Here is an 8,276-nt window from a genome sequence, read left to right as displayed (position 1 = left end):
ACTCTTTCCTTCCTTTTCTTACTTTGGACACAGTTGACAAACAGATGCAAAAGCCCATAAAACAGTCTTTGCACTTTAATTGGGCAGTGAGAAGACTCCTGAACCCAGTCAGTCACCATGGAAGTACTGGCTGTCCTTTTGTTTTGGCAACAAAGAGCTATTAAAATACTTCTTAACACTTTTCACTGAGACTCGGATTATAGATCTCAAATTATTTCAGGTTAAAAAAAAAATTCCCCTTTCCAAAACAATCTACTTAAAAAAATTAAGAAAAAGAAAATCTTGCTAGACTGCCAGCAATTTCACCCTTCACACTCCTGCGTGTCTCCATACTCCCTTACATAGGTAAGTTCCAGTTACTTCGTTTTACTGGCGAGAGGGAAGGGACACGGACAAGACTAAAACAGCCATCTATGGCAAATATCTCAGCTATGTTTCATGGCATGAAATTGAAGGGCTCTGGGCAAGCTTTGAGGGACAACCGAAACTTTTTAAAGCAACAATCTGAATACCTTGTAAGGGGAAGCTTCTCAAGATACATCGATCGTAGTGTTATTTAATGGTAAGTGCTGAACAAAATGGTTTAAATTCTACTAAGGAATAGTCAAGGACCATTAAAATGTATATGGAACGGGCAAAGGAAGTTGATTTTTTATTTGTAGTCCAATGTATTTACTAAGTATTTACCTGCATGTCCTGTGTAAAGGATCAAGAAAAATATTTAAAAACCCAGCCTCTGCCCTCAGAGTCAGTGGGGGGCATAAACTATTATGGCTGAGCGCTCCGGTGCACAGTAATACAGGCACTTCTCACTTAACGACTGAGTTCTATTCCTACGGCCAGGTTGTTAAGGGAACTGGTCAGTAAGTGAGGAGCTTCAGGGCAGGTGTCTTGCAGCGTGTTGTGGCACCACAGGGTATGTAGTTTTCAACAGGTATCATGGGACACCACACTAGAATAATGTCGCTCTATCCATTCAAAAATCATACTTTAATTAAGAACCAGAAAGTGACAAGACACACCGTGACACAATAATATAAATCTGGCATAACCTTTTTTGTTTATTCTGAATACTACTATAGGTGCACAATAAAGTACAAATTAACAAACGAAACGTGGAGGCCAGTAGGTGGCATGGCAGTTAAGGTGCTGGACTCCCACATCACTGACCATGGTTTGAATCCCAGACCTGGCAGTTTGCCTTCTTCCTCTCTTTCTCTCTGGTGAGTGCACATGCCCCATAGCAAATTAAAAATAATAATACTGATTAATAAAAATAAATAAAAAATTAAAAAAATAAAAACAGCAATGTAGTCTTGTGTAATTGCAAATGCTTGGTGTGGTGAATACTGACTGTGGGAGGAAGATAAAGACTGAGAAAGGGGAGTCCCTGTGCTGGAGACCTGGTCTTTAAACGAGTGGGTCATTAAGTGAGGAGTGCTGGGTAGGCACACACTCTAGGTTCAGCCCTCTGTGCTGGGAAGCTGGGAATGCAGAAGGCAGAAAAACGCTTCCCTACCTGTGTACGCTAACTGCTGGTTCCCAAGGCTGAATGGAATTCTAAAGCATGATTAAGTAAGAGCCAGAAAGGAGGCTGAGGAAGCAGAAATTGCTCTGAGAACTGTGAGCTTTGTGTTCAGAGAACCGTGGGTAAAGACCAGCAGTTAGCGTAATGGCTATGTCGCTGAACTCCCATGGTTGGAGTCCCAGACCTGGTGGCTTAAACTCATGTTGGGCGTGTGTGTGTGTACGTGCCCAAGATCCCGAGAGGAGAATGGAGGAGAAGGGATTGTGGCGTGGCCATCCCCCCCCTGGGGGGGGGGTGATTTCTCGCTTTCTGTCTCTCTGTCTCTCTGGCAAGTGCACACGCCCTATAGCAAAAACCTCTCCAAAAAAAAAAGAAAACCCTGGGTAGAGTTATTTCCTGTCATTTTCTATCCCTTTGCTGTCAAAGCTCCTTTCTGTTTCCAGGTGAAACAGCAGGCACATGGACAAAGGCGCAAAGAAAAAAAAAAGCATAAAGAAATGTTGTATACTATACGGAGATATATGATTAAATGTAAATAAACAAAAAATTTTTAAAAATAACACCCTAAGGCTAAAGTGGTGATGTCTGTTTTCTAAATTAGCTAAAACGTTATAATATTGTGTTATTAAGCTTTTTATTTCCCCTAAAAAATGACCTTAAATATTTGAACTGCACATTCAAGAAAAACAGATGAAGGAATGAACCATTCTGCTGCTCAGAGCACGGAGCATGTCTGACTTTCTAGAAAATGACTTCTTAAATCAAGGACTGAAACAATATTCTCCAAACTTGTTTCTCCTTCTATGAAAAGTGTGCTTTATTATTTTTATTAGCGTCCTTTGACTTCTTTATGACATTCAAAACATTCCATTTCAGCACCAGTAACTTCAACAGATTAGCTGGTAAAAGCTCGACCCACTGTCTCTCTGACTCACTTTACACTTCACAGAGAAACACCACGACTTTGTAAATATTTAGAATATAACTTAAAATCATCATTAAAGGGTAACTACTTTTTCACAACTACATGTATATCTGGGATTTTCATTCAGCATTTTTGTGTGCCTTGGTTTTATTCCAAGTCTTAATGGCCTCTTAGCATCCCTCTTTGAAATTCTCCTTTTTTTTCTATCCAAACTTACTTTCTTGATGATTTCATCTAGTCTCTTGGCTTTTAATATTGCCCATATCCTGGGGACTTCCAAATGTTTATCTCCAGCCCAGACTCCACCCTGGAATTTCAGACCTGCCTATCCAACTGCCTACGTGACATCTCCTCTTGGGTCATTCTAATATACACCCCAAACTTAGCATATCTAAAACTTTGCTTATCTTCCAGCCTCCAAGCCAAGCCATCTCACAGATGTCCACACTGCAGGTAAAGGCAACAAGGAATGGGTTGAATTGTAACCTCATGTGAACGTGACCTTACTGGGCAACAGGGTTGTTACAGGTGTGATTAGTTAAAATAAGGTCACACTAGTGTCCTTACAATGAAAAAATTGGGACACAGCCACACAAGAGAATGCATTTAGAAGAAGGCAGACATCAAAGGATGCTTCTACAAGCCAAGAAACGCCAAAGCCCGCTAGGAAACCACCAGAAGCTAGGAGACCAGCATTGGAGCAGGTTTTCCATCACAGCCATCAGAAGAAACTGACAATGCTGATGCCTTGATCTCAGACTTCGGGCCTCCGGGACTATGAGACGATACATTTCTGTAGTTGAAGACACCTGGTCTGTGGCACCTCATTCTGGCAGCCCTAGGAAACTAACACAGACCCTCTTCCTTTCCAGCTGCTCAGGCTACCAAGCCTGGACTCACACTGATTCCTCTCTCTCTCTCTTTCTCTCTCTCACACACATACACACACACACACACACACACACACACACACACACACACAGTCAATCCCCTAAATCCCACTCACCTGCCCTCAGAACATGCTCAGATTCTGGCCACTCCCCACCTCCTCCTCTGGCAACACTTCAGTCAAGCTAGCCACACCTCTTACCTAATGCTATGGTGTGAATGGGTCCCCCAAATTCAAGGGTTGGAATTTGGTTGTATTGTGAAGATATTAAAAGCAGCAGATAGAGCAATGGTTAGGTCACTGGACTCTCACAAAGTCAACCACGGTTCGAGTCTCAGACCCAGTGACTTACAACTCATGCCAGGCGCATGTGCGTATGTGCCCAGGATCCCAAGAGGAGAATAGAGAAGGGATTGTGGTGTGGTCATCTCCCCTGTGGAGTGATTTCTCACTCTGTCTCTCTGTCTCTTTCTAGCAAGTGCATACACCCTATAGCAAAAATCACTCTTCAAAAACAAAAACAAGGGACCAGCAGTTAGTGTAATGGTCATGTACCCGACCGCGGTTTGAGTCCTGAACCTGGTGGCTTAAACTCACGCCGGGTGTGTGTGCGTGCGTGCCCATGATCCAGAGAGGAGAATGGAGGAGGAGGGATTGCGGCATGGCCATCCCGCCTGGGGGGTGATTTCTCGCTTTCTATCTCTCTGTCTCTCTCTGTTTTTCTGGCAAGCGCACGTGCCCTATAGCGAAAAAAAAAAAAATTCGCCAAAAAAAAAAATTAAAAATAAATAAATGAAATAAAATAAAAAATAAGAGGAGACTTAATCTGATTATGGTGTTGAAAAGTAAGGCCTTTGGGAAGTGAACAGGCACTAGGGTGGGGCTCCCATGATTGAATCCTGATTGAGTCCATGAGCGAGTCCCATCAGGGAGAGGGAATGAGACAGACCTGCGGACACAGATGCCCACATTCCTGACCGCCACCATGTTGTCCCTCATTAGTGGTCCCTGGTCCTTGGATCTCCAAACTGTGAGCTGAATAAACCTCTATTAGTAATTGTAATCAGTAATTGCCATAGAGCATATACATTCACCAGAGAGACAGAAAGATGGGGAGCAACAGCCCCCAATGAGGTTTGGTCACGCTGCAATCCTTTCTCCTCCGTCTCTTCATCCTGTCAAAATTTGGGGCACACGTGTATATAGGTCCCTGGTATGTTTCTCAAGGCACTGGGGCCAGCATTTGAACAGCGGTTGGCCATGTGGGGGTCTGGCTACCTTAACCTTTAGGCCATGGGGTCGGTCCAATCTTTATTCTCTTAAAAGGCTCAGACGTGGGTATTTTCTGTTAGTAGCAGAATGGACTAGAACAGCAGGGATCTGGAAGTTTCCTAGCTCATATTCTGGTTTCCCTCTGTCCGCTTCCTCTGCCTGTAGCCAGATGATCCGTGTTCAGTCATTCCTTCATTCAAAGTCAGCCAAGGTCTTCCTGCACACTCAGAGTTGAAGTCTAAGCCATCCATGCGACGACAGGGTCAAGATGTGGTTCCCAAGATTCTCTAAGTTCTCACCTTTGTCTACTCAGCTTCAGCAAAGCCGGCCTTTTCGCTGGTCCTCAAACACACAGATGTGCTGTTATCTCAGGGCCTTCGTGTATCCACACAGCTCTCTCCCTCACCTTCTCCAGTGCTTTACAGAAATGCCCCCTTCTCAGTCAGGCCTTTCCTAATCAGCTCTACTGAAATTCCTTCTCCCCCAGAATCCCCGAGCCCCCTTTTCTTCCTCCCTTTTCTTTAGAGCACACGTGACCATTTAACATGTTTTCTATGATATTTTCTTACTCTCTCTGTTGTTTATCTTATCCATACAAGAGAGTAACTTCAACACAAGGCAAGATTTATGATTCAGGGTTACTCACTTCTGTGTCCCAGGGGATGGGGCAGTACAGGTCCACAGTACGCCTCTAAGCCACACTTGAATAAGTGAGTCATTTCAGACAACCAGCATTTCCACCGCAGACACCAGAAAACCCACCAGGCCATGGACTCTGAAGTCCTACTGCTGCCCTCGTATGAGAAACGTAAAGATTTGCTTTCAACTGTCTTAAGAATGAAAAATACGTAGCTGAACTAAATGAAGAGAAGTTGAAAAGAAAGTCTGGCATAAAAAAGATGCATAGAGAAACCCAGATTACAACAATAAGTTTAATTACAAAACAAAAGCGAACATATTTTTCCCCTTGTGTTGACTACATCTTTCAATGACAAAATAGCAAATGTGACTCTGTGTGCTTTTTTTGGTTTTGTTTGTTTCATTCTTTTTTTTTTTTTTTTAAATTTGCTATAGGGCATATTTGCTCACTGAAGAGTGAGAGAGAAAGTGAGAGAGAAAGTGAAAGAGATAGTGAGAAATCACCCCCCAGCCCCCCAGGAGATGACCATGCCACAATCCTTAACTCATCCATTTTCGTCTTGAGGTTTAGGGCATATACGCACACACACCCAGAGTGTTTTTCAAACTGCTAGGTCTGGGACTCGAACCACAGTCAGCCATGTAGGATTCAGACACCTTAACTACCATGCCAGCAGGTGGTCATGTGCTTTTCAGTGACTCTTTGCTTCTTCTTTTCCTCTGATATAACACTGACTCTTTCTCATCCTATCTCTAACAACACCTCCTCTGTTTTCCTGTTTCTCACTTTCTTGATCATCTTCTTGTATCCTGACCATCATTTTTCTTATTTCTAAACTCTGTCCCTTAATGAGCTCATTTACTTATCCGGCTTCCAATGGCTCTCTTGGTGAATGATTTTCCAAGTCTTTACAGCCTGATCCAAACTCTCCCCCATGTTCCAACTTCATGTTTTCCCTTTCCTACATAACTTCCCTACTTCTGTTCTATGAGCTTCTTATAGGTCTGGGACTCGAACCACAGTCAGCCATGTAGGATTCAGACACCTTAACTACCATGCCAGCAGGTGGTCATGTGCTTTTCAGTGACTCTTTGCTTCTTCTTTTCCTCTGATATAACACTGACTCTTTCTCATCCTATCTCTAACAACACCTCCTCTGTTTTCCTGTTTCTCACTTTCTTGATCATCTTCTTGTATCCTGACCATCATTTTTCTTATTTCTAAACTCTGTCCCTTAATGAGCTCATTTACTTATCCGGCTTCCAATGGCTCTCTTGGTGAATGATTTTCCAAGTCTTTACAGCCTGATCCAAACTCTCCCCCATGTTCCAACTTCATGTTTTCCCTTTCCTACATAACTTCCCTACTTCTGTTCTATGAGCTTCTTAAACACACCACATTCGAACAGTAGTTACCTTCATTTTATCCAGACTTTGCTGTTCTGGAATAGTACTGCCATCTGCTCATTACGCAGGTTCAAGCTCTCAACTATCCGAGCTCATCAGTTACCAAGCCCTGTCCACTCCAGTCTTGCAAACTCTCACTTTGCTTCTCTGCACCTTGCTGTTGATCGTGCTGGTTCAGGCCCTTCTTACTTCCTGAGTTCATTCCTAACCCTAGCCTGTCCTCCCTCCGATTCATTCTACAGAGAATGACACAGGACTGTGATGTTAAAGAATTCTGATTGTGTTACTTCCATACTCAGAGACTTTCAATCATTTCTACTGAACAGCACCTTAAATGAAAACCTTAGTATGACATTTATTTATTATTTAATTTGCTCTAGTGCATGTGTGCTCAAGAAAGAGAGAGAGCAAGCCACCAGGACTGTGGTCAGCCATGTGGGAGTCCAGTGCCTTTAACCATCACGCCACCTGCTGAGCCCAGTAGGACATTTAAGACTCTCTCCTTAGGACCAACTTTCTCCTGCAGGGTCTCTTCATAATGTGTAAACTTAAACTCAGTGTACACCGACACCCCTGTTGAAGTCTTCTGGTCAACCACCATCAACCACCATTTATACAACTCAGCATTTCCCCCCATTCCCACCTGTAGAAATTCTATCCACTTAAAGAGCCCTAATGTTCAACCAGCAGGAAATCTCACTCCTCCTTCTCCTAATTCTTTTTTGTTGTTGTTGTTGTTTTTTAGATTAGGAGAACTGTTTATTATGCTGGTGGGCATGGAGAAGTTAACACTCTGAATCTCCAGCCCCTCCTCCTAATTCTTTAGCCATTTTTTTTTAAAGATATTTTATTTATTATTATTATTTTTAAGTTAGGGCATGTGTGCTCACCAGAGAGAGAGAGAGAGAGAGATAGAAAGAAAAGGAAACTGAGAGAGCAAGCCACTAGGTCCAGGACTTGAACTGCCATTGGCCATGTAAGAGTCCAGTATCTAAACCGCCACACCACCTCCTGGACCTACTCCTTAACTTTGTGTTAATCCCTCTTCATCAGCTGTCATCACTTTTGCCCTTGCCATTAGTGACCTTTGCAATTATTCTAACCCCTCGAGGACACAAACCTGTGCTCCCACAGCCATTAGCCCACTGTGGGTAATAGTTACTGAAGAAGAACAGTGCTCTCCTCACCTCATTTCAGTTCAACATCAACTTACAAAAGGGGATTTTTACAGAAGGCAAATGAATTAGGCCAAGGTTACAGGTTTCATTCCCATATGGTTCATTTCCTTTGTACAAAGAGGAAAAAAGTAAAAACAAAGCACCCAAAATAACAACAACCCAGGGACTCAGACTATGCTCCAAAGCTCCTCCAGCTGTTTTGGAAACATATGCTCACACACGTGTGATCGGGCTTGAAAATCTCTGGTCTCTCATGATACGCTAGTGTGTCATTACCTTTTAAGTTGAAAGATGGCAAATGGAGACATTTTACAAGACCAGCAAAGTGGAAGGGAGAAGAGGCAGCTCCTGAACTAACTTCTTCGACACTGAGAGTTATCACAATACGAAGCATATTTAGTGATTTGTCTGCCAGCATTCATCTTTAGGGTATGACCT

The 8,276-nt window shown here is 43.0% G+C and overlaps 1 protein-coding gene across 1 annotated transcript in view; it reads right to left on the bottom strand.

Annotated features, from left to right (window-relative positions):
* The window catches only part of NR3C2 (nuclear receptor subfamily 3 group C member 2), a 450,621-nt gene that overhangs the window by 200,879 nt on the left and 241,466 nt on the right, over positions 1-8,276 (bottom strand).

This window comes from Tupaia chinensis, unplaced genomic scaffold (genome assembly GCF_000334495.1).
Source record: "Tupaia chinensis unplaced genomic scaffold, TupChi_1.0 Scaffold000098_1, whole genome shotgun sequence".
Taxonomy (NCBI): domain Eukaryota; kingdom Metazoa; phylum Chordata; class Mammalia; order Scandentia; family Tupaiidae; genus Tupaia; species Tupaia belangeri.
This window is presented reverse-complemented; position numbering and strand designations above follow the sequence as displayed.